The sequence below is a fragment of the Balaenoptera physalus genome, assembly GCF_965194825.1.
Source record: "Balaenoptera physalus genome assembly, chromosome: 19".
NCBI classification, from domain to species: Eukaryota; Metazoa; Chordata; class Mammalia; order Artiodactyla; family Balaenopteridae; genus Balaenoptera; species Balaenoptera physalus.
The window spans coordinates 42,712,826-42,737,418 of record NC_138900.1 but is presented as its reverse complement, the minus strand read 5'-3'; the positions used below and the strand labels follow the sequence as shown (position 1 = coordinate 42,737,418).

The 24,593-nt window shown below is 36.8% G+C and overlaps 1 long non-coding RNA gene across 3 annotated transcripts in view; it reads right to left on the bottom strand.

Annotated features, from left to right (window-relative positions):
* The window catches only part of LOC309649491, a 600,739-nt gene that overhangs the window by 427,118 nt on the left and 149,028 nt on the right, over positions 1-24,593 (bottom strand). For 2 of the 3 annotated variants that reach the window (XR_014257146.1, XR_014257147.1), the window contains one exon: positions 33-191. This is a non-coding gene — a long non-coding RNA (uncharacterized lncRNA). Of the gene's footprint in view, positions 1-32; positions 21,242-24,593 lie in introns of those variants that run through there. The other variant, XR_014257148.1, reaches the window with a different exon arrangement.

Genomic DNA, 24,593 nt, shown 5'->3' with positions numbered 1-24,593 from the left:
GAACGCTTGTACTGAACTTCAGCAAAACTTACCTTCTTGCTGTTCCTTTACATCCATGGTACTCAATGAGCCTCCACTGCCTGAGATGGAGGAGGCTGTCAGTCACCAGACTGGGGCTGAGGGACGCGTTCAGGTGTCTCCTCATCAGAAAGGTCTTTCTTGACTAGCCTTATTGTAGCCTTTATCACCACCTGAGAGATGAAAATTAAAAATATCAAAATATCTCCCTCCATTAAAATGTGTAGCTCCCGTAAGTCAGAGAACTTGATTTCTCACTGCCACGCCACTAATACTTATTGTTTGCTTCAAAGAAGGTGCCCACTACCTACTTGAAGATCAAATGTTTTCAAGAGACTCAAGTATAAACAATGGCAGTATTGACAATTTCAGGGCAACGTGCAGGGTTTTATCACTAGGAAATGGCAAAGCTACAATCAGAAGCCATTAAACCCAGACTCGTAACCACTATCCTATTTTTGTTATTATGTTTTTAGTGGGAAATACAGGGTTTTTTCTCTCTTGTGTCTAGAACTTCGTTCTTTGTCTATTATTCATGAAAAAAAAACAAACCAATAAGTCTCTGGGATAAACAACTCGTGAACTGAACTTTCTGTCCTTACTCTTTGTACATGATGCATTTACTCTGTAGTCCTCAATTTTCTGATCATTCAAATGGATTAGAAAACAAGGAAACAGCGATGATGGATATTGTGTTTAGGGTAACACTGACAACTCTCTAAAATCCAAACATAACGATTTTCACCATCTAACTCAGTAACCATTCTCATACATATCCCACCACCACCAGTCTGCCAGAAAGTTGTAAGAATGGGAAGGAGAAGAACAGGGAGGAAAGAATTAGTATAATTCCATAATCACAATTCCAGAAGGTATGTTGCTAAATAAACCTCTAAAGTAAATATTACTTCAAAATATTCTAATACAAAAGTAAAGCTAAATTTTTCATTTACCAGACGACGAAGCTTAACTCACTTTAATATCTCTGTGCTTTATCTGTAAAATAGAATATTTTAATCAGTTAACTAGTTCTCTATACATTCACCTTATAAACGAGTTTAACTGATCTTAAGGAAACCTTTTCTACCTGAACATCTCCCTGAGAAAAAGAGTACTGAATTGCCCTTAAAAATTTAAATGTGGCTAACACATTATATTACTTTCTATTAATCATTTTTGAATAACAATGATATAAGAAAAAGAAAGTAATGCATATTTTTTTACTGGAAAATTTGCTGAGGACTGGAGGGTCTTCTTAATCACTCAAGGACCGTGTAAGAAAAAGATCCTAGTCTTCATGGCTATAGTCATTGGTGACTATGGTTCAAACAAGATGCTGTGTGAAGAATGCTCCCAAAAAAATAAAAACAAATATATAAAAATTCAACTTGATTACATCTTGCAGAAGAAAAATTTATTTTTTGTTACAAACGTAGATTGATTGATTGATTTGCAAGAAGCTGTGCCTGGATGGAATAAGCATAATGTGAGAAGCAAGTGAATATAGCCAAGTGAGAATGGTCCCTCATAGACGCTGCTGGTGTCCTTCTAGGATTCCTTTGACTGCGTGACGGTCCCTATAACATAGGATTGTTTTAAGTAGTATAAGAGGTAATGTACATAAAGCTTTTTTCACAGTGCTTGACATAAATCTCACACAATAATACTGTAGCTATTTTTTATGTCCTATTATAACATTATGTTTCTGCAGTACAGAGTGTTCAGATACCTGCTCCAATTCTTGTGAGGGCTCAGGGTCTTATAAGTCCTCACTGGGATCTCATTCCCACTCATCCTCAGCTTCTGGCCTAAACCATTTATGGCCACATTTTATTATGGGCAGCAGTATGCCTGGGACCCCAGGGTTTCGTAGCAGGGCAGAACGACCTCTAATTTACTAGCACAGATAACTATGGGATGCGTTTTGTGCTTTAAAAAGCTCTCATTTAGTAAATTCAGTCTTTGAGAAACTGATTAATCTTGAACTCAAACAGTGGGAAATGCCACCATATTACCAGACTTTCAATTTCGCTTGATAAAATTATGTAAGATTTTTAATCTAACATAATAGGCCTCAGACAAAGCAGGAAATCCAGGACATCAGAAATCACATAGTAATGAGGGACTCACTACCAAAAGGTAAGGGAAAAATTTGCTACGATTCTGATAGTAAAGGTGAACAGGAAAATATATATGAGAATCCCAGCCAGGCCAGCTAGTTCTGACAGAACACTTTTTAGTATCTTTACTTAGAACCAGAGGATTATGTAAAATGTCTTCAAGATGAATAGTCTGTTGGACATTACATTAGAATAGTATCAACTTTGTTCACAATTTCAATATTAAGAGTGACTGTAATAGGGCTTCCCTGGTGGCGCAGTGATTAAGAATCCGCCTGCCAATGCAGGGGACACAGGTTCGAGCCCTGGTCCGGGAAGATCCCACATGCCTTGGAGCAACTAAGCCCATGCACCACAACTGTGCTCTAGAACCCTTGAGCCACAACTACTGAGCCCGTGTGCCACAACTACTGAAGCCCGCACACCTAGAGCTCGTGCTCCGCAACAAGAGAAGCCACCACAATGAGAAACCCGCGCACCGCAACGAAGAGTAGCCCCTGTTCACCGCAACTAGAGAAAGCCCGTGCACAGCAACAAAGACCTAACACAGCCAATAAATAAATAAATAAATAAATTTATTAAAAAAAAAAAAAGTGACTGTAATATAAACAATGATTTTGCAAAAACTGTGTTGGGGTGTTCGAGGTCAGGGGACCACGTCATCCATCTTCATATCTGTGGGGCTTAGCCTCCTGTGCCAGACCTTTTCCGACTCCCACTCCAAGTCCATTTGCTTCTTCACCCCCTTCAATCCGCTGGCCTGGGTAGTTGATCTTCATAAATCACAACAGTTCTCCTTGCTCTTTGTTTCCTATTAAATTTGGCCAATGAGGACCCCCATCAGGGATCAAAGGACTTCACTGGGACAGTGAGGTCAGATATTTATTCCCCAGTATTTTCCCTATGAGATCACCTTGAGTAGGTTGTGTCCCAGGTCACCTGGGATTACTACTTCCAAAGGGGCATCCTATACACCAGTATTCAAACATTAACATGCCTACAAATCACCTTGGGAGTTTATGAAAATGCAGTTCTAATTCTTAGGTTTAGGGTTGGACCTGAGAATTTTCCTTTCTATTTAGCTTCAAGGTGATACCAATATTACAACTGTGTAAACCATATTTTGACTCGCAGAATATGATATGACTGTCTCTTTCTCATTTCTGATTTTGCCACATCCCTTTTGGCCCAGGGGTAGAAATATCATAGTTTCTATAAATTTGAAGGTTTTGCACTATCCCTTGTGGTCTCCTACAACCACAGTCAGACATTTAAATATTCCTTTGGCTATAAACCCAAGCTTCCTCAATTACCTAGTAGAGACCTAATGCTACACTTGTGCTTTAACACATAGTAGGAATTCAATAAATGTTCATGACATTAATCTCTGAATAATTCTATTAGATTGTGAAGGTAGAGGTATTTTTCATGTATTCCACCATATAATGTATGTGTCAAATAACCCATAATATATCATTTGAAGGCATGAAAGAATGAAGATTTTTAATTAAGGAATTTCTTTAGTTAAAAAATCAGTGGAGACTTCAAAACTAAGTAACACGTTTCATTTTCTAATGATTTCAACATAATGGCAGAGAAAATTGATATCAAGGTAAAGGAGGCAGTTACAGAATTGAAACTGTATAATTTAGAGAGACTCTGACATTTTCCCCAGGCTTGTGAACCAAATGGTAGCAAGTCATACTAGTTGGCATCACACCAGCAATTTGGGAAATAATAAGACATTTCAGCAAGCAGTCTTTATAAAGCTTCTATATAATATTCAAAAATAGCTGAACTGTAACATTTGCTGCCTAAGGGAACTCCTTTTCCTTCAGAGTATTATTTAATTAAAATTAGCATTTATGAAATTTGGAAATGCTAAACAACTTAATAGGCATATGTATTAATTAACATAATTTAGGTGTCCAAATTATGTTCATCTACCAGCAAATGTCCACCTGTGGCTCATATATAGAAAGTCAAAACAGAAAGACAGTTGAATGTAGTCAGCAAGTACAGTGAAATTTTATTGCATACCTATTATCTGCCAGAGTCTGAGACAGATTCTATATCTGAACTGAATTTCACATGGTTCCTCATGAGAAATGGGTCAGTTAACCCGAGTTTGAGCCTCACCGTTATCATATAAGAACTAAGTGACACTGGGAAACCACAATTAATCTGTTGAAAATATTTAAAAAGCTAGTGTATGTGAAAACACCTTTACCATGAAGTGTGCACTGAAAATGAGAGTTTGTATAAATATGTAATATACATGAGATGTTTTATAACTATGTCAAGGAAGATTATAATTAAAATAGCAGTGTAAAGATATTTTTATACTGACATATAAATCTTGATTTTTATTGACTCCTGCTTCTTGCTTTCTTTCATAGAAAAGAGACAAGGAGAAATATTTAATGAATGTATGGCTTTTTAATGCCATCTTTTGAAACTGTTTTATTCAATTTTTTTAATAGACTTTATTTTTCAGAGTACTTCTAGTTTCACAGCAAAACTGAGCTGAAAACAGAGTTTCTATATACCCCCTCCCCACACATATGGCTTCTCCCACTATCAGCATCCTGTGCCCCAATGGTACATTTGTTACAATCGATGAACCTACACTAATATGTCATTATCACTCAAGGTCTATAGTTTACATTATGGTTCACTCTTGGTATTGCACATCCTATGGGTTTTGACGAATGTATAATGACATGTATCCACATTTACAGTATCATACAGAAGAGTTTCACTGCCCTAAAAACTCACTGTGCTCTGCCTATTCACCCCTTCCTCTCCCCTAACCCATGACAATCATTAATCTTTTTACCGACTCAATCGTTTTGCCTTTTCCGGAATGTCACACAGTTGGAGTCATACGCTATAATGCATTTTCAGATTGGCTTCTCTCGCTTAGTAATATGCATTTAAGTCTCCATCATGGGCTTGACAGCTTATTTCTTTTTAGCTCTATATAACATTCCTTTGTCTGGATGTACCACAGTTTACTTATCCATTCATCTACTGAAAGACCTCTTGTTTGCATCCAACTTTTGACAATTATGATAAAGTGGCTATAAAACCACTTTATTCCATGTGCAGGTTTTGTGTGGACGTAAGTTTTCAAATCCTTTGGGTAAATACCAAGGAGTGTGATTGCTGGATCATATACTAAGAATTTGTTTAGTTTTGTAAGAAGCTGCCAAATTGTCTCCTAAAGTGACTGTACCATTTTGCATTCCTACGAGAAGCAAATGAGTTCTGTTTCTCCACATCCTCATCAGCATTTAGTGTTGTCAGTAGTCTGGATTTTGGCCATTCTAATAGGTGTGTAGTGATATCTCAGCGTTTCAATGTGCATTTCCCTAATGACAGATGATGTGGAACATCTTTTCATTTGCTTATTTGTCAGCTGTAAATCTTCTTTGGTGAAGTGTCCATTCAGATCTTTTGCCCATTTTTTAATCGGGTTATTTGCTTTCTTATTGTTGAGCTTTAAGAGTTCTTTGGATAAAAATCTTTGATCAGATATGTCTTTTGCAAATCAATTCTCCTGATCTGTAGCCTGCCTTCTTATTCTCTTGACAGTGTATTTTTCAGAGCAGAAGTTTTAAATGTTAATGAAGTCCAGCTTGTCAAGTATTTCTTTCATGAATCATGCCTTTGGTATTCACCATACCCAAGATCATCTAGGTTTTCTCCTATGTTTTCTTCCAGGAGTTTTACAGGTTTAGATTTTACATTTAGGTTTATGATCCATTTTGAGCTAATTTTTGCGAAGGAGGAAAAATCTGTGTCTAGATTCATTTCTTTGCATGTAATTGTCTAGTTGTTCCAGAACTATTTGCTGTATTTCAACCACTTTTAGAGTTACTAAAAGATATCTGAATAAAAAACCTAGGCAGTACCTTGGATCCATGCACTATTTCCTGGTGCACCATGGAGGTAACCTCACTCTACCTCCAAGGAAAATAACATGATATTTAGAAAACTAATTTTATTCATCCGATTGAAGAAAAATTGAATATAAAGGGGGAGCATCCAACATAAAAGGAGGGGAATCCCAGAATGATCCTTCTGAGCCACAGGGCCTGGCTATATCCATCCCACTCCGACTGCGGCTGCTGTACTTGTAGTCAAACATTTGTGAAACGGGGTTGCGCACTGCATCTTCACTAAGGCAGACTGCTGTGGGAAGTGCCATGGAGACTCATTTATTCACTGGTGGCCTGGTCAGCTTGTTCTTCTGGGGACTAGACTCTATACCTTGTGGGTTGAGAGAGCCAAAGACAGCCAGAATTCCCTTCAGGGGCCATGTAAGATTGGGCTTCAAAATTAAGTACTCAAAATGTAGATTACTAAGGAGCAAGGAAAATTTAGTGAGGTGACTTAAGTAAGCAACAAAGTATGATTATGAGTTAAAATACTCAGTATTGTAAAGATGAGGTGTCTTAGACCAATTTCCTTGAAAGTAGAGCCTAAGGCAGGAATTCTTATGAAAATCATTTATTGAGGGATTATTCTATGGAGAAATCTATAAGAAAGTGAGAAAAGCAGTGTAGAGCAGGAGAAGAAGCTAAAGGAAATATGTAGGATCATCTGGAGTCTAGTGTCAGCCTGATTCCATGGCAAGCTCTTAAATCTAAATGGTTCCATAGTTTTGAATTACCTGGAGTTCTGTACTTGCATCAATTCTTGGATGCAAGCTACTCCAGGGAAGGACACAGACTCTCAGGCATTTCCTAGTGATTTCCCGAGAGGAATTCTTGAAAGAAGGTGCAGGGGGCTTCCCTGATGGTGCAGTGGTTAAGAATTCACCTGCCAATGCAGGGGACACGGGTTCGAGCCCTGGCCTGGGAAGATCCCACATGCCACTGAGCAATTAAGCCCGTGCGCCACAACTACTGAGCCTGTGCTCTAGAGCCCGTGAGCCACAACTACCGAGCTGACACGCCACAACTACTGAAGCCCGCATGCCTAGAGCCCGTGCTCTGCAACAAGAGAAACCACCACAGTGAGAAGCCTGCACACCGCAATGACGAGTGGCCCCCACTCGCCACAACTAGAGAGAGCCCGCACGCAGCAATAAAGACCCAACGCAGACAAAAATAAATAAATAAATTTATTTATTTATTTATGTTTAAAAAAAAAAAAGAAGGTGCAGTTGTGAGATGTCAACAATGAACAGTGACTGCACACAGCAGTTGGGGCAGGGGTACACTCGCCCATAGTGATCCTAGACAGGCACAAAGAGTCTCTATGAGAGCATCCTTGCACTACTAGATCCCATTGCTTCTCCATTAAGTGTATTTCATCCAGGCATGGTTCTGGTTGTTCACAGTTTTGGGAGAAATATACAAAAGACTGATGGTGGAAATACTCCTCTGTTCCTGCAGTGGTCCCAAAGCTATAAACTGATACATCATCCCTTTTTCCTATGACCTTTCTACTTTCTCTTCCTCCTCCTCGGCTAGCACTTCTACTGTCTAGATGGCTTTCAAGGTGGAATACCAGACTCTCATCCCTGAGAGGCCTGAGATCCAGGTTACTATGCCCTTATCAGGCTACAGTTGCTACGCTTGCCCATTTAAAGTAAATTAGGGTTAAGAACATCAAGAGATTCATTAGTGTATCACCTGAGTGCAAACATATCCCTCCCTGACAGCATTATATAATAGCATAATTACTTAAAGTATTGTAATTCCTTTCTTTGTTGGCCTTCTGCACCACAGTGACCAGGTGGTGAATATGGCATTGAACTGAGTGGGACTCGACTATGTGTTTTGGTAGGAACAGTCTCCATCGGGGAACATGAACATCCAAGACCCACAGAGCCCACATTTGGGGAAGGAGCAGGAAGCCCTAATACCTCAAGTGATCAGTGGAAGTCATGGTAAGAATGGCCACACATACTCTCAAATCTTGTTTCCCACACCAATTTTTCTTCCTATCATATTATCTCTCTCAATACAAGGTATACACTGTATCCTGAAAGATGCAGTATAGTCAGTGAGTGACAGCACCAGGCTGATGGTTCAACCGCACTTTTTAGAGGCAATTCCATTACTCACTTCTCCAGGGCAGCAATTCCTATATGCGTGGTTTGCGGTAGCAACAATGGATCTCAAAGTTTTGTGCCCAGGGATGTTCCTCTTCTGACTTAAATTGGGTTCCTTAGTCCAAAGCAAAGTTATACATTATCTCATGTCAGCAGGTCAGAAACTCTTAAGTCCTCAAATAGTGCTTAGGCATTGAGGGCAGGAGAGGGACACACATATAGAGAATGTGTCAATACCTGTCAGGATGTCATTGCTCTTCCTAGGATAGAAGATGTCCAATGTCATCAACTTTCCCCCCAGTGTCTGGCTGTTAGCCTTGAAGGAAGGCACAGTGTGGGTCTCTTTTGCTGACAGGTTGAATACTTTGAAGTAGCAGGAGATAAGTCAGATTTGATGAGAGGAGACCCATGCTGTGAGGCCTATCTCAGGCATTCGCTGGCCAAGGGTAGTTCTTTGCCACTATGACTACTTCATTCATAAGCCCATTGCACAAGCACCAGGGAGGTCAAGGACAGAGTCTTGCTAACATCAACTATCTGAGTTCTCCTATTCTCTTTATTTATTATATTTTTGTGTGTGTGTAGTAGATCCTCTCTGGTAGGCATTAATATGTGATATAAGATCCCTACACTTGCATCATGTCCTTTAGGCCTATCCATATGCCTCATCCCATGACCTCCTAAATCCAATCTTCCAAACTTGCCCCACAATAGCACTTAATACGTTTGAGACATATAGTGACTAGGTTACTTTAAATGGACAAAGAAGACATATCAGAGAGTAGTTGAACCTTCCACTAGAAACAGGAGCAGCAAAAAGATAGTGAAATCAGCCTGTGAAATTCGGGACACTGGCATTTTTGTTTATTAATGACCAGAATTTATACAGATGGATGAACCTGCTGGGGGAATAGCATAGAACCAACATAGTTCTGATTATACTGCAGTTGGCATTGCATTGGAAGATGGGGAGACCTGTTTCAGGGGTGGGGGTGAGCACGGTGGCAAATGGCCCAGTTTTGACATAGGCTGGATGTCTGTGAAAATGAGAAGATGATGCATTTGAGAGCTATTCAGAAAGCTGAATCTAGAGTTTGGTGATTGATTGGGATATAAAGTTTGATGGAGATTTATTTTTGAAAAGTTCAGGGAGTTTGGGCATTATCTGGTCCCTCAGGATAATAGTATAATTCTTTATTTAGCATGTTAAAACACCTAACAGAAAAATATAGATGGTTCTCACACCTGGTATTTAAAAGATCTTACTTTCTATAATTATTATATCATACGTGTGTGTGTGTGTGTGTGTGTGTGCGTGTGTGTGTGTGTGTGCGTGTATTCCCTAATATTATTCTTGACAACTGGTACAGAATTGTTGCCTTGGTTTTTGAAAAGTGTTTTTCACCTTCAAATATACAATCACAGCTTCAGCTGCTTTAATTTTTTCTCCACTTCTGGAAGTTAATAATGCTCCTGAAAAAGCAATTAAACTAAAAAACAAAGCTTCATTTTGAAGAATAAGCAGCTTGCAACCTGGTTTAACGCTGAGACAGCACTAATAACACAGCACTTATGATCTAAGGGAGAAAATGAAAAGTCTTTATTATTTCCCCAAACACTGGAACAACCAGGGCCTAAAGACACACTATCACCATTTATTGCATTAGATAATGTGCATTTTTGTAAATGAAATGCTTACTTCTGAGCATTATATCCTCCACTTTAATGACCTGGCTAAATAGTTAATTTGATCTCCAAACATAAAGAGCTCTAATGTCATTTCAAGACTCAGAAACCAAGTAGAAAGGTGAGAGGGAAAGAGAATTAAGCAGAGCCAATGAGGCAGCCTCTACTTGGAGATACATGATGGGGCATAAATGCTCATTTGATTTAACCCAGAGAAAATAATCTTTGCATTTTAAGATAGGACTATTTTAAGAAAGCCTTCTTCCTAATCCTAGCTCTGCTTTCCACAAGGCTGAGGATAAAGCAGACAGGTTAGTTCAGTAAAATAAAAGTGAAACTTGGCTTTCAACTGAAGAATTTAAGTCTTGCTTCTCTATTAGCCTCAAGAAATCAGACCCACTCTTGTAGTTGGTATACTCTTGGTGGTTTTGGCATAGAGAAAAGGCTTTCACAGCCCTTATGCCCCGCAAATAAGCATGTCTTTGTTTAATTTGACCCCTGAAATTGGAAACTGTTATCCTAGAGAGAAAGCTCCATACTTAAAGTAAAAGCCACATCAAACAAAGGATTTATACTTAATAAAATGCCTAACATAACCCCCAAAGCCTTCAACAACAACTCTGATGGTAGCAGAGGTGTTTACTCAGCTCACCTCTTCTGATGGTGGTCAACAGATACTTGGGCTGAGGGCTGCACTCCTTGATAGAAAGCAGTGTTTCCTAATTAGCATACAAACCCTTAGCCCATGTGGCACTACACTGATTTTGAGAGAAAAGTATATAACATTTTCTTTCCAGAAAAAGACTCAAGCTTGATGTTAAAGTCGTACCTTAATCTGTTCTCACTCCCAATTTCTCCCCATTGGCTTCTTGGAAGCTTAGCTCTCTTTGAAGCCACTATCATATTTCAGGCACTTTCTAAATACTATCCCTCTCTCCCTACATGAGTTTAGGTATATTTTCATCCAGACAATTTTGACTCTTTAAAAGAATAAGTTTTTAACTTTTCTTATAGTGCAACTCTGTCAGCTTTTGCATATATGAAAAAGTACTTATTTCACCTACATTTTCAAAAGTAGCAACTTCTTACAAAGCCATTGGAAAGACCAGAAGAGCAAAAGTGAGAAAGTGGGAATCCTTGGAGGAACAAAAAAAGGAGAGGGGAACGTTTCATGAAAATATTAAGAAGTTCCTGCAACTCCTGGACAGAAGTCCACAAGTTCCAGATTTCCACCTCCTTCTGTTTTCCAGTCAGCCTAATGTATTTGAAGATGTTTAACCCCATCCGTAGGGAGGACAGCCTATAAAAGAATGAATATGAAGCTGAGAGAAACACCTGAGCTGGCATAGCTGGGAAACATTTTGGGAGAGCTATACAGTAAATAACAATGTCAAAATAATTTTTTAAAAGTGCATGTGTTTAGATCCAAAAATTCCTTTCTGGAATCTCATGCATGTGCTCAGATTGCCATACATGCACGGATATTGCCAAGTTATTCTAGAATTTTACTATTATTAAATAAGAGAAAACCACACAAATGTCTTAAAGTAGGGTCATGATTAAATTCTAGTACAGCAGTCTCCAGCATTTTTGGCACCAGGGACCGGTTTTGTGGAAGACAATTTTTTCACAGACGGCGTGGCGGGGCGGGGGGGGCAGTTCAGGCGGTAATGGGAGTGATGGGGAGCGGCAGATGAAGCTTCGCTCACTCGCCCGCCACTCACCTCCTGCTGTGCGGCCCGGTTCCTAACAGGCCCGGGGGTGGGGACCCCTGTTCTAGTACGTATTCATATTATGGAATTGTATACACAGTACAGTAGCTTTATATAGGATGAATAAAAAGACCTTTAAAATATATGTTGAATAGAAACAAATCATAGAGAAAAGAGCTAAATATAGAAATGCCAAAATCTTCCCTAATCCCCCCACAAAAATATATATATACTAAACTTTTCCTATAAGTAGTTAGTTATATGTAAGGTGGGGAGTTAGGGATAATGGGAATGAAAGAGAGAAAATGTTCACTTTTTATTCTATGTAATTCTAACTTTTGAATGTTTGAAGTATACATTTATCTTCATATTTCTTATAAAATTTACAACATTTTTGGTATTTTTAAACTGATGAAATTTATTAATTCATTGTCAGTATAGGATCAATTAATAAATTTTAAATGAAATACATTCACTAAGTACAGTATCTCTTACTATTTATTTTTCTATGTCAGAGAGTATTTCAATAAACTTTGAAATTTGTGTACAGATTTGTAAAATATTCATATTGCTATTTCTTTTTCAATTAAACTTCTTTATTTTGAATTAATTTTTGATTCACATGTAAGTATAAGAAATAATAGAAATTCTGAGCTACTTTTGCTCAATTTTCCCTAATGGTAACATCTTACAAAAGAAGGATCTTCGTATTGCCCTTTTATACCTGCATATATTTCCGTCCTGTGCCCATGATCTCCTTTACCACTATCAGACCCTAAGCTGGTCTCCATTTCTATAGTTTTGTCATTTCAAAATATTATATAAATAAAATTATGCCGTGTGCACTTTCGAAGTTGGCTTTTTTCCCACTCAGCATTATTCTCTGGAGATTCATTCAGGTTTGCTGTATGTATTAACTGTTTGTCATTTTTATTGCTTTGGTTGTATTCCATGGCATGAATGTACCACCATTTGTTTATAAACTGCTGAGGGGTAGCTGGCTTGTTTCCAGTTTAGGACTTCAAGAATAAAGCTGCTATACACATTTGTGTACATGTTTATGTTTGGACATAAATGACCAAGAGTGACATTCCTGGGTTATATGGCAAATATATGTTTAGTTTTATAAAAAAGTTGCCATTTTTTATTCAGAATAGCTATATAATTTCACAATCCCACCAGAAATATATGAGTAATTCCATTTCCCCACATCCTTGCCAGTATTTAGTGCTGTCACTACTTTTTATTTCAGCCATTGTGATCATGTCTAGCGATATCTCACTCTGGTTTTAATTCGCATTTCTCTAATGGCAATGCTGTTCAACATCTTTTTATTCTTTGTTACGAGCATTCTTGTCATCTGTGTATCCTCTATGGTAAAATTTCTTTTCTGAGTTTTGCCCATTTTCCAATTGGATTATTTGTTTATTAACATTGTGTTTTGAGACTTCTTTACATATGCTAGACGCTAGTCCTTTGTTGGATATGTGGTTTACAAATATTTTATTGCATTCTATAACTTGTTTTATCATCCTCTTAAACATGATCTTTTGCAGAACAAAAGTTTTTAATTTTGATAAATCCAAATTATCATTTTTTTCCTTTAATGGATTGTCCATTTGGTATCAAGTCTAGAACTCTTTGCCGGATCCCATATCCCAAATTAAAAAAAAAATTTTTCTCCAAGTTTTATCATTTTATGATTTACATTAAGTTCATATCCATTCCAATTAATTTTTGTATAAGATATGAGACTTAGGTCAAAGTTCTCACCTCTCCTCCCATGGATGTCCAATTGCTCCAAATCCATTTATTGAAAGGCTAGTTTTCCTTCATTGAATTGCTCTTGCACCTTTGTAAAAAATCAGCTGGACGTATTTGTGTGAGTCTATTTCTGGGTTCACTACTCTGTTCCACTGAGCTATGTGTATAACTGTGTGCCAACAGCACACATTTGATTACTGTAGCTTTATAATAGGTCTTGAAATCAGGTAGACTGATTCTTCACACTATTTTCCTATTTCAAAATTATTTTTATATTCTAGCTAATTTTTTCCAATATAAATTTTAGAATAATCATGTCAATATGTACCAAAAATATTCCTAATATTTTTATAGGAATTGTATTAAACATATACATTGACTTGAAAGAACTGACATCTTTACTGTGTTGTCTTCTAATCCATAAACATGGCATTTCCCTTCATTTATTTAGATCTTTGTTTTTGTTTTTGCAGCTTGGAAACTCTCTAAGGACAGTAAATTGTGGCAGTGGTGGGGCTCACATTCTTCGTTCCTACTGTCAAAGATCAATGTTTTTCTTCGTTTTAGGAGGGAGGATAAATCTGATCCCTGTTATTCCATCTTGGACAGAAGGGAAAGTCTTCAAGTAATTTTAACTAGTCCAGGTGTATTTATTTTCAAATTGTATGCAAATGAAAAGATCAAACAAACAAGTAAAACATTTTTTAAGCAGGTAGGATAAAGATTTCACGATGATAAATCCCAGATAGTCATGATTTCAAGCATTCTTTATTAGATTAGATTCCAATTGTCACATAAATGTCCTTCCATTTTTATTGTCTTTGTAATGACTCTTACACTTAGGAAGGACACAGCCATTTTTTCTTTTTTCTCTTTGTTTTCTTTTCAACCTAGATGCCTGCATGTTGAATTCAGATAATAGACATGATTGTTGTGGTCATGGTTATTATCATTATTATGTAGAATTTACTGAGCACTTGCCTATGTCCTGGCAATATGTTACATATAAAATTATATGGGATTACAATGTGAATCCTCACGTTCACCATTTCATGTTTGTAAACTATAATGCCCATTACATAAAAGAAGAAAGTGAAAGCAAAGAGGTGAAGTATCTTATATTGGAATAAAAACCCAGACAGCTTGATTCCAGAGCCTGTGCGTTCGCCGCTGTGAAAAAACTGTCTCAAAGTTTGCTTAAAGATACAGGGGAGATTTTGACTATCCTATCTACCTGTCTGGCATTATGCTCATGCCTATTAGTGAATATTATTGCCTGAGATATTATTCAGACCTCTAATTTTATTGACTACATTACCAGAAAGACATTCTCACTATTTTCTCCTCAGGTGGTTATATTAGGCCATTTCATTACCAGTGAAAACCACTGACTATGCTTTTAAAGCAGTGTTTTTTACCAGTTATTACCCCCAAAGACCCTACTTGGACTTTTCTTAATTAAATGATCATTATCTTAAACTTTTCAACCAAATTTGAACTAAGTGCTTATGAAGAACTCTAAGGGCTGGGGTACTGTGTGTAGGTGCCCTCATTTCACACACTCTGCTTTCTCTAGTAGATAAAGCCAGATAACAACAGACCACGACTGGACTCTTAGTCCTTTCCAAATCCATGGTTACCCTGAGAAATTCATTAATGTTCCCAAAGCAAACCAAAAAATGCCATGTGTCAAGTTTCATGGGTATATGTATTTAGAACACAAGTAGAGTAGCAAATAAGACATAGATAATCTAAAACAGGTGGATCCAGAACTGTTAACACATGAATACATAGCCTCTGAAAGAGTCTTCCCACCACCATCGTAAATAAACTATATTTACTAAGACAATTCCCGTGATGTGTGGGTCCCTGGTGCACAGTACGCCAAGCACACAAGTAGGAGTTGATAGACTCAGTTCTTAAAGAAGAGGGGGGAACTAGGGAAGAAAGGTAATTTGTGCATTGTTAAAAGGGTTAGGACTTCTTTTTGCATCTGGGTTTGGACTACTCTTTCCATAGAGCAGAACTCTGGACCTGTGCCGGGTATGGGAGTGCTACCATTACTATTTTTTCAAGCTGCCTCTGACAGCATTTCCACTTCAAAGTCCAAAGGAGGCTATTATTGCAAAAAAAAATTATTTTGTGGTCTCCAAGAAACAGGAGATTGATTGAGGACATTTAAAAGGTAGCTGGTAAGAAAACAATCCACTGATGGCTTAACCTGCAACCCCAATTGTATATGATATGCATTAACGAGGAAAAGTAGAACAACTGAAAGGAAACTGCAGCAACGCTCCTTTACAGAGACTAGTGACCTTTTTAACGTACTTGAAGAATGATTATTCTTATTGTTTTAGCAAATCAAGTATAAAACACTCTTTTTAATTGAGGCTTGCATTTAATTCCATCATTTCAGTGATTATTGCCTATTTGAAAATATGTGCATAAGCAGTACCAAATCACCTTATTTTTTTCTCATTTCCTTATTTAGCTTACAAATATGTTTGGCTCAACATCTTTGGAAAATAAATATGCCTACAAGAGTTTTAAAACTATGGTTTATTAAAATATAACACTTATGAGGTATAGAGAGCAAATGTTAAATGTCAAGGTTCTTTTCATTCAACAATTTTTCTATTGACAGATCGTTGGCATTTCTGATGAAGTATTTCATGGCACTATTTATATGTATACTTCTACAGTTCCTAGACACAGAAAAGATTCATTTTTTTTCTTTAGTCTTTGAAGAGGCAATTTTTTTTCTCAAAAGCAAACTCAAATAATTGGACTTCCTATATTTATATGCACTGTGTTAGTGTTAGGTTGATGTCAAAATGATAAAGACAAAAATCTGTATTTTCAGGAGGTTTATATAAGCATACATTTTAAAGACTACATTGGGCATTTCTCTCTCTTGCACAGACAGATGATTTAAGCATAATGTAGGTTTCTGGCTGTATAATGGTGTGAGGAGACCTCTGAAAACATGCTCTGCCTTCACTGGAAGTAGTAGAAAATACTACACAGTAAAGAGATTCTGAAGTTAACATGTGACTATGAGTAGGCAATTTATAACCAACCAGTAGAGCAGGGAACAAATTGATATTTTTATTTAGAAGATGATATTTCAAACACTCTAGATGGTAAATTTGTTAAAGGGTAAACAGAAGAAATACTGTAAATTGACTTATATTACAGATTATGCCTGTCTATATTTGCCATCTACACTGCATGATTTAAATCGACACACGTCTTCTTTCATCTGTGAAAGGACTTATTACCTTGTCCTTTCTAGGCGCATGCTAAGTTTTATTTATAGATAGTGAGGAAAATTTATAGGAGAGGTTTGTAAGTACAATATGCATTTATTTTGAGAGCTGTATCTATCACCAAGTGGGTGCTAGACATGGTATTAATAAAGTTCCTGATTCTTTCCATTGACTTTTATATAAAAACTGAGATGTGCCTAATTAATCATGACAACGTTATTTCCTCAGGTAGTTAGTGTTTTAAGAGTACCTGTAGGATGCAAATTCTGTGAAGAAAATACATGTTACTTTCATTTAAAATGGGGAATGCCTGGTATGGAAAACATTGTTCATGATTTCACTGTGAATCTGCATAAGCATGACTCTGGAATAATGGGGATTTAGAGATGCAAGAATGGTTTCACTAACTCCAAGTTTCTCCAAGCCTCCAAAGAATAGAATTTTTTTTTTTTTACTTTTTAAACAATTTTTAACAATTTTTTTATTGGAGTATAATTGTTTTACAATAGTGTGTTAGTTTCTGCTTTATAACAAAGTGAATCAAATATACATATACATATATCCCCATATCTCCTCTCTTCTGCGTCTCCCTCCTACCCTCCGTATCCCATCCCTTTAGGTGGTCACAAAACACCGAGCTGATCTCCCTGTGCTATGTGGCTGCTTCCCGCTAGCTATTTATTTTCATTTGGTAGTGTATATATGTCCATGCCACTCTCTCACTTCGTCCCAGCTTATCCTTCCCCCTCCCCGTGTCATCAAGTCCATTCTCTACATCTGCGTCTTTGTTCCTGTCCTGCCCCTAGGTTCTTCATAACCTTTTTGTTTTTTTAGATTCCATATATATGTGTCAGCATACGCTATTTATTTTTCTCTTTCTGACTTACTTCACTCTGTATGACAGTCTCTAGGTCCATCCACCTCACTACAAATAACTCAATTTCATTTCTTTCTATGGTTGAGTAATATTCCATTGTATATATGTGCCACATCTTCTTTATCCATTCATCTGTCGATGGACCCTTAGGTTGCTTCCATTTCCTGGCTATTATAAATAGAGCTGCAATGAACATTGTGGTACATGATTCTTTTTGAATTATGGTTTTCTTAGGGTACATGCTCAGCAGTGGGATGGCTGGGTCACATGGTAGTTCTATTTTTAGTTTTTTAAGGAACCTCCATACTGTTCTCCATAGTGGCTGTATCAATTTACATTCCCACCAACAGTGCAAGAGTGTTCCCTTTTCTCCACACCCTCTCCAGAATTTATTGTTTGTAGATTTTTCGATGATGGCCATTCGGACTGGTGTGAGGTGATACCTCATTGTAGTTTTCATTTGCATTTCTCTAATGATGAGTGATGTTGAGCATACCTTCATGTGTTTGTTGGCAATCTGTATATCTTCTTTGGAGAAATGTCTATTTAGGTCTTCTGCCCATTTTTGGATTGAGTTGTTTGTTTTTTTGATATTGAGCTGCATAAGCTGCTTGTATATTTTGGAGATTAATCCTTTGCCAGTTGCTTCATTTGCAAATATTTTCTCCCATTCTGAGGGTTGTCTTTTGGTCTTGTTTATGGTTTCCTTTGCTGTGCAAAAGCTTTTAAGTTTCATTAGGTCCCATTTATTTATTTCTGTTTATATTTCCATTTCTCCAAGAGGTGAGTCAAAAAGGATCCTGCTGTGATTTATGTCATAGAGTGTTCTTCCTATGTTTTCCTTTAAGAGTTTTATAGTGTCTGGCCTTACACTTAGGTCTTTAATCTATTTTGAGTTTATTTTTGTGTATGGTGTTAGGGAGTGTTCTAATTTCATTCTTTTACATGTAGCTGTGCAGTTTCCCAGCACCAATTATTGAAGAGGCTGTCTTTTCTCCATTGTATATTCTTGCCTCCTTTATCAAATATAAGGTGACCATATATGTGAGGGTTTATCTCTGGGCTTTCTATCCTGTTCCATTGATCTATATTTCTGTTTTTGTGCCAGTACCATACTGTCTCGATTACTGTAGCTTTGTAGTATAGTCTGAAGTCAGGGAGCCTGATACCTCCAGTTCCGTTTTTCTTTCTCAAGATTGCTTTGGCTCTTCGGGGTCTTTTGTGTTTCCATACAAATTGTGAAATTTTTCCTTCTAGTTCTGTGAAACATGCCATTGGTAGTTTGATAGGGATTGCATTGAATCTGTAGATTGCTTTGGATAGTTTAGTCTTTTTCACAATGTTGATGCTTCCAATCCAAGAACATGGGATACCTCTCCATCCGTTTGTATCATCTTTAATTTCTTTCATTAGTGTCATAGTTTTCTGCATACAGGCCTTTTGTCTCCTTAGGTAGGTTTATTCCTAGGTATTTTATTCTTTTTGTTGCAAAGGTAAATGGGAGTGATTCCTTAATTCCTCTTTCAGATTTTTCATAATTATTGTATAGGAATGCAAGAGCTTCCTGTGCATTAATTTTGTATCCTGCTACTTTACCAAATTCATTCATTAGCTCTAGTAGTTTTCTGGTAGCATCTTTAGGATTCTCTATGTATAGTATCATGTCATCTGCAAACAGTGATGGCTTTACTTCTTTTCTGATTTGGATTCCCTTTATTTCTTTTTCTACTCTGATTGCTGTGGCTAAAACCTCCAAAACTATGTTGAATAATACTGGTGAGATTGGACAACATTGTCTTGTTCTGGATCTTAGAGGAAATGGTTTCAGTTTTTCACCATTGACAAAGATGTTGGCTGTGGGTTTGTCATATATGGCCTTTATTATGTTGAGGTAGCTTCCCTCTATGCCTACTTTCTGGAGAGTTTTTATCATAAATGGGTGTTGAATTTTGTAGAAAGCTTTTTCTGCATCTATTGAGATGATCATATGGTTTTTCTCCTTCAATTTGTTAATATGGTGTATCACATTGATTTATTTGCATATATTGAAGAATCCCTGCATTCCTGGGATAAAACCCACTTGATCATGGTGTATGATCCTTTTAATGTGCTGTTGGATTCTGTTGGCTAGTATTTTGTTGAAGATTTTTGCATCTATGTTCAACAGTGATATTAGTCTGTAGTTTTCTTTGTGACATTTTTGCCTGGTTTTGGTAACAGGGTGATGGTGGCCTCGTAGAATGAGTTTGGGAGTGTTATTCCCTCTGCTATATTTGGAAGAGTTTGCGAAGGATGGGTGTTAGCTCTTTGCTAAGTGTTTGATAGAAATCGCCTGTGAATCCATCTGGTCCTGGGCTTTTTTGTTGGAAGATTTTTAATCACAGTTTCAATTTCAGTGTTTGCGATTGGTCTGTTTATATTTTCTATTTCTTCCTGGTTCAATCTCGGGAGGTTGTGCTTTTCTAAGAATTTGTCCATTTCTTCCAGGCTGTCCATTTTATTGGCATACAGTTGCATGTAATAATCTCTCATGATCCTTTGTATTTCTGTAGTGTCAGTTGTTACTTCTCCTTTTTCATTTCTAATTCTATTGATTTGAGTCTTCTTTTTTTCTTGATGAGTCTCGCTAGTGGTTTATCAATTTTGTTTATCTTCTCAAAGAACCAGCCTTTAGTTTTACTGATCTTTGGTACTATTTTCTTCATTTTTTTTTTTTTTATTTCTTTCTGATCTGATCTTTATCATTTTTTTCCTTCTGCTAACTTTGGGGTTTTTTTGTTCTTCTTTCTCTAAGTGCGTTAGGTGTAAGGTTAGGTTGTTTATTTGAGATGTTTCTTGTTTCCTGAGGTAGGATTGTATTGCTATAAACTTCCCTCTTAGAACTGCATTTGCTGGATCCCATAGGTTTTGGGTCATCATGTTTTCTTTGTCATTTATTTCTAGGTATTTTTTGATTTCCTCTTTGATTTCTTCAGTGATTTCTTGGTTATTAAGTAGTGTACTGCTTAGCCTCCATGTGTTTGTATTTTTACAGATTTTATTTCCTGTAATTAATATCTAGTCTCATAGCATTGTGGTTGGAAACGATACTTGATATGATTTCAGTTTTCTTAAATTTACCAAAGCTTGATTTTTGACCCAAGATATGATCTATCCCGGAGAATTTTCCATAAGCACTTGAGAAGAAAGTATATTCGATTGTTTTTGGATGGAATGGCCTATAAATATCAATAACTTCATCTTGTTTAATGTATCATTTAAAGCTTGTGTTTCCTTATTTATTTTCATTTTGGATGATCTGTCCATTGGTGAAAGTGGGGTGTTAAAGTCCCCTACTATGACTGTGTTACTGTCTATTTCCCCTTTTATGGCAGTTAGCATTTGCCTTATGTATTGAGGTGCTCCTATGTTGGGTGCATAAATATTTACAATTGTTATATCTTCTTCTTGGATTGATCCCCTGATCATTATGTAGAGTCCTTCTTTGTCTCTTGTAACATTCTTTATTTTAAAGTCTATTTTGTCTGATATGAGAATTGCTACTCTAGCTTTCTTTTGATTTCCATTTGCATGGAATATCTTTTTCCATCCCCTCACTTTCAGTCTGTATGTGTCCCTAGGTCTGAAGTGTGTCTCTTGTAGACAGCATATACATGGGTCTTGTTTTTGTATCCATTCAGCCAGTCTGCGTCTTTTGGTGGGAGCATTTAATCCATTTACATTTAAGGTAATTATTGATATGTATGTTCCTGTTACCATCTTCTTAATTGTTTTGGGTTTGTTATTGTAGGTCTTTTCCTTCCCTTATGCTTCCTGCCTAGAGAAGTTCCTTTAGCATTTGTTGTAAAGCTGGTTGTGTGGTGCTGAATTCTCTTAGCTTTTGCTTGTCTGTAAAAGTTTTAATTTCTCCGTCAAATCTGAATGAGATCCTTGCTGGGTAGAGTAATCTTGGTTGTAGGTTTTTCCCTTTCATCACTTTAAATATGTCTTGCCACTCCCTTCTGGCTTGCAGAGTTTCTGCTGAAAGATCAGCTGTTAACCTTATGGGGATTCCCTTGTACATTATTTGTTGCTTTTTCCTTGCTGCTTTTAATATTTTTTCTTTGTATTTAATTTTTGATAGTTTGATTAATATGTGTCTTGGCGTGTTTCTCATTGGATTTATCCTGTATTGGACTCTCTGCACTTCCTGGACTTGACTGACTATTTCCTTTCCCATATTAGGGAAGTTTTCAACTATAATCTCTTCAAATATTTTCTCAGACCCTTTCTTTTTCTCTTCTCCTTCTGGGACCCCTATAATTTGAATGTTGATGCGTTTAATGTTGTCCCAGAGGTCTCTGAGACTGTCCTCAATTCTTTTCATTCTTTTTTCTTTATTCTGCTCTGCAGTAGTTATTTCCACTATTTTATCTTCCAGGTCACTTATCCGTTCTTCTGCCTCAGTTATTCTGCTAATGATTCTTTCTAGAGAATTTTTAATTTCATTTATTGTGTTGCTCATCATTGTTTCTTTGCCCTTTAGTTCTTCTAGGTCCTTGTTCAACATTTCTTGCATTTTCTCCATTCTATTTCCAAGATTTTGGATCATCCTCACTATCATTACTCTTAATTCTTTTTCAGGTAGACTACCTATTTCCTCTTCATTTGTTTGGTCTGGTCAGTTTTTACCTTGCTTCTTCATCTGCTGTGTGTTTCTCTGTCTTCTCATTTTCCTTAACTTACTGTGTTTGGGGTCTCCTTTTCACAGGCTGCAGGTCTGTAGTTCCCGTTGTTTTTAGTGTCTGCCCCCAGTGGGTAAGGTTGGTTCAGTAGGCTGTGTAGGCTTCCTGGTGGAGGGGACTAGTGCCTGTGTTCTGGTGGATGAGGCTGGATCTTGTCTTTCTGGTGGGCAGGACCGCGTCTGCTGGTGTGTTTTGGGGTGTCTGTGGCCTTACTATGATTTTAGGCAGCCTCTCTGCTAATGGCTGGGGTTGTGCTCCTGTCTTGCTAGTTGTTTGTCATAGGGTGTCCAGCACTGTAGCTTGCCGGTTGTTGAGTGGAGCTGGGTCTTAGCGTTGAGATGAAGATCTCTGGGAGAGCTTTTGCCATTTGTTATTACGTGGAGCTGCGAGGTCTCTGATGGACTGATGTCCTGAACTCGGCTCTCCCACCTCAGAGGCACAGGGCTGACACCCAGCCAGAGCACCAAGACCCTGTCAGCCACACGGTCAAATCTGCCTCTCTATGTGAACTTCAGCAATTCACTTAAGCTTTCTGGGACTCCATTTCCTCACCTGTAAATATCTGAGTTACAGAAACACAGCTGGAGAGTCATGGTTTACTCCCATTCCACAGTCTTTCCCATGGTTAAAATCAGCAAGGCTCTAATGAGGTCTTAGGGAAGCCTTCAGCCAAACAGAAAACTGAGAATTTTTTCAAAAAGAAAAATTGTATGCAATGACATGCTTTAGAGCTTGTTTTTAGTTTTTTGTTAGATTCATTAGTAAAGGTTTCTGGGAACTATCTCTATTTAGTAATTTGATATGGAAATCCTGAAATATGGGATAATTTGCAATGTTTTGGGCTTCCTCATTGGTTTTTAACCACTGTGAGAACCAGAAGTAGAGAAAAGAAAAATAATGTTAGGATCCTAGGACCCATTTTGATGTTATAAAACTCACCAGTAGGCCCAATGTGAAACATGACAGTATTTTTTTCTAATCTAGTATAATATTCTAAGCACTTACTTATTGGTAATTGAATAATTTTTATTTCCATAATATTTGATTTTATAATCAAATAATTCTAAACATTCTTGTTTATCTAAATATTTGCATTTAAAAGAGATGTGGAAAAATTAGACAAGAGCATTCTGGCCTTATGTTTTATAGACCAATGTGGAAAACAGTATTCTTACATTCTACATAATCTCTTGTCAAGACTTCAACAATCCATGGAATAATTCAATTCTGAGTCAGTTTCACAGTAACATGTGCCCATCTCTCCCCTGTTTTGGTGGTTGATATCTAATATAAATAAGTACTTCCTAGTCTGTAAGCTAAGTTCAGGAAAACATATTATGTGAAGGAATCCGGTCATGTAATTATTTTCTTCTATAAGGAATTCTGAAATATAATAAGCTGGTTTTAAAAATTGATATATCGGTGTCTTCATGTATCAATGTAAAAAATAAAAAAGATGCTAATTGACTTATAATCATCAGAAGAAGAAATCAGAAAAATATGCTGCCATGATATAAATGCAAATATATTATCAATTAGTTCAGATATAGTACTTGACATTCAAAGAAGATTTGTCCTAATTCAGACACATAGTGTTCAGTTATCTTTTTATAAGTTGGTTCATATAAGGAAACCAATATTCATTCAGTTATATAGAATGAAGACAGTTTAGAATAAAGTCTTGTAAGAAATCTAAGGTAAAAATATAGCCAGCCCTCCGTATCTAAGGGCTCTACATCTGGGGATTCAACCAACCACACACTGAAAATATTAAAAAAAAAAAAAAAATCTCCAAAAGCAAAAATTGAAGTTGCCACACTCAGGCAATTTTTACATAGCGTTTACATTGTATTTAAACCATATACATGGGATTTACATTGTATTAATTATGATAAGTAATCTACAGATGACTTAAAGTACAAGATAGGATGAGAATAGGTTATATGCAAATACCATGCTATTTTATATAAGGGACTTGAGCATCCATGGATTTCAGTATCCACAGGTGGTTCTGGAACCAAACCCCCTCAATACCAAGGGATGACTGTATAAACAGAGATTAGCTCCAGAGAAGGGTCGAAGAGTCAGGATGAAGTGAAGGAAAGTGGTGAGACAGTAAAAAAAAAAAAAAAAAAAAAAAAAAATGTAGATTAAATTTTACACCCTTTACAATGCATTAAATATATGCCTATTTTACATGCGTGCTTTTCAAATAAAATGTGTTAGAATTATTTTAATATATTTATTTTATAGTGATAGCTGAAATGTTATTATATGCAAATATATTTTCCCTTCAAGACATCAAAACTGAACAAATTTTAAATGCACAATTGTATTCCATCAATCAAATATAAAG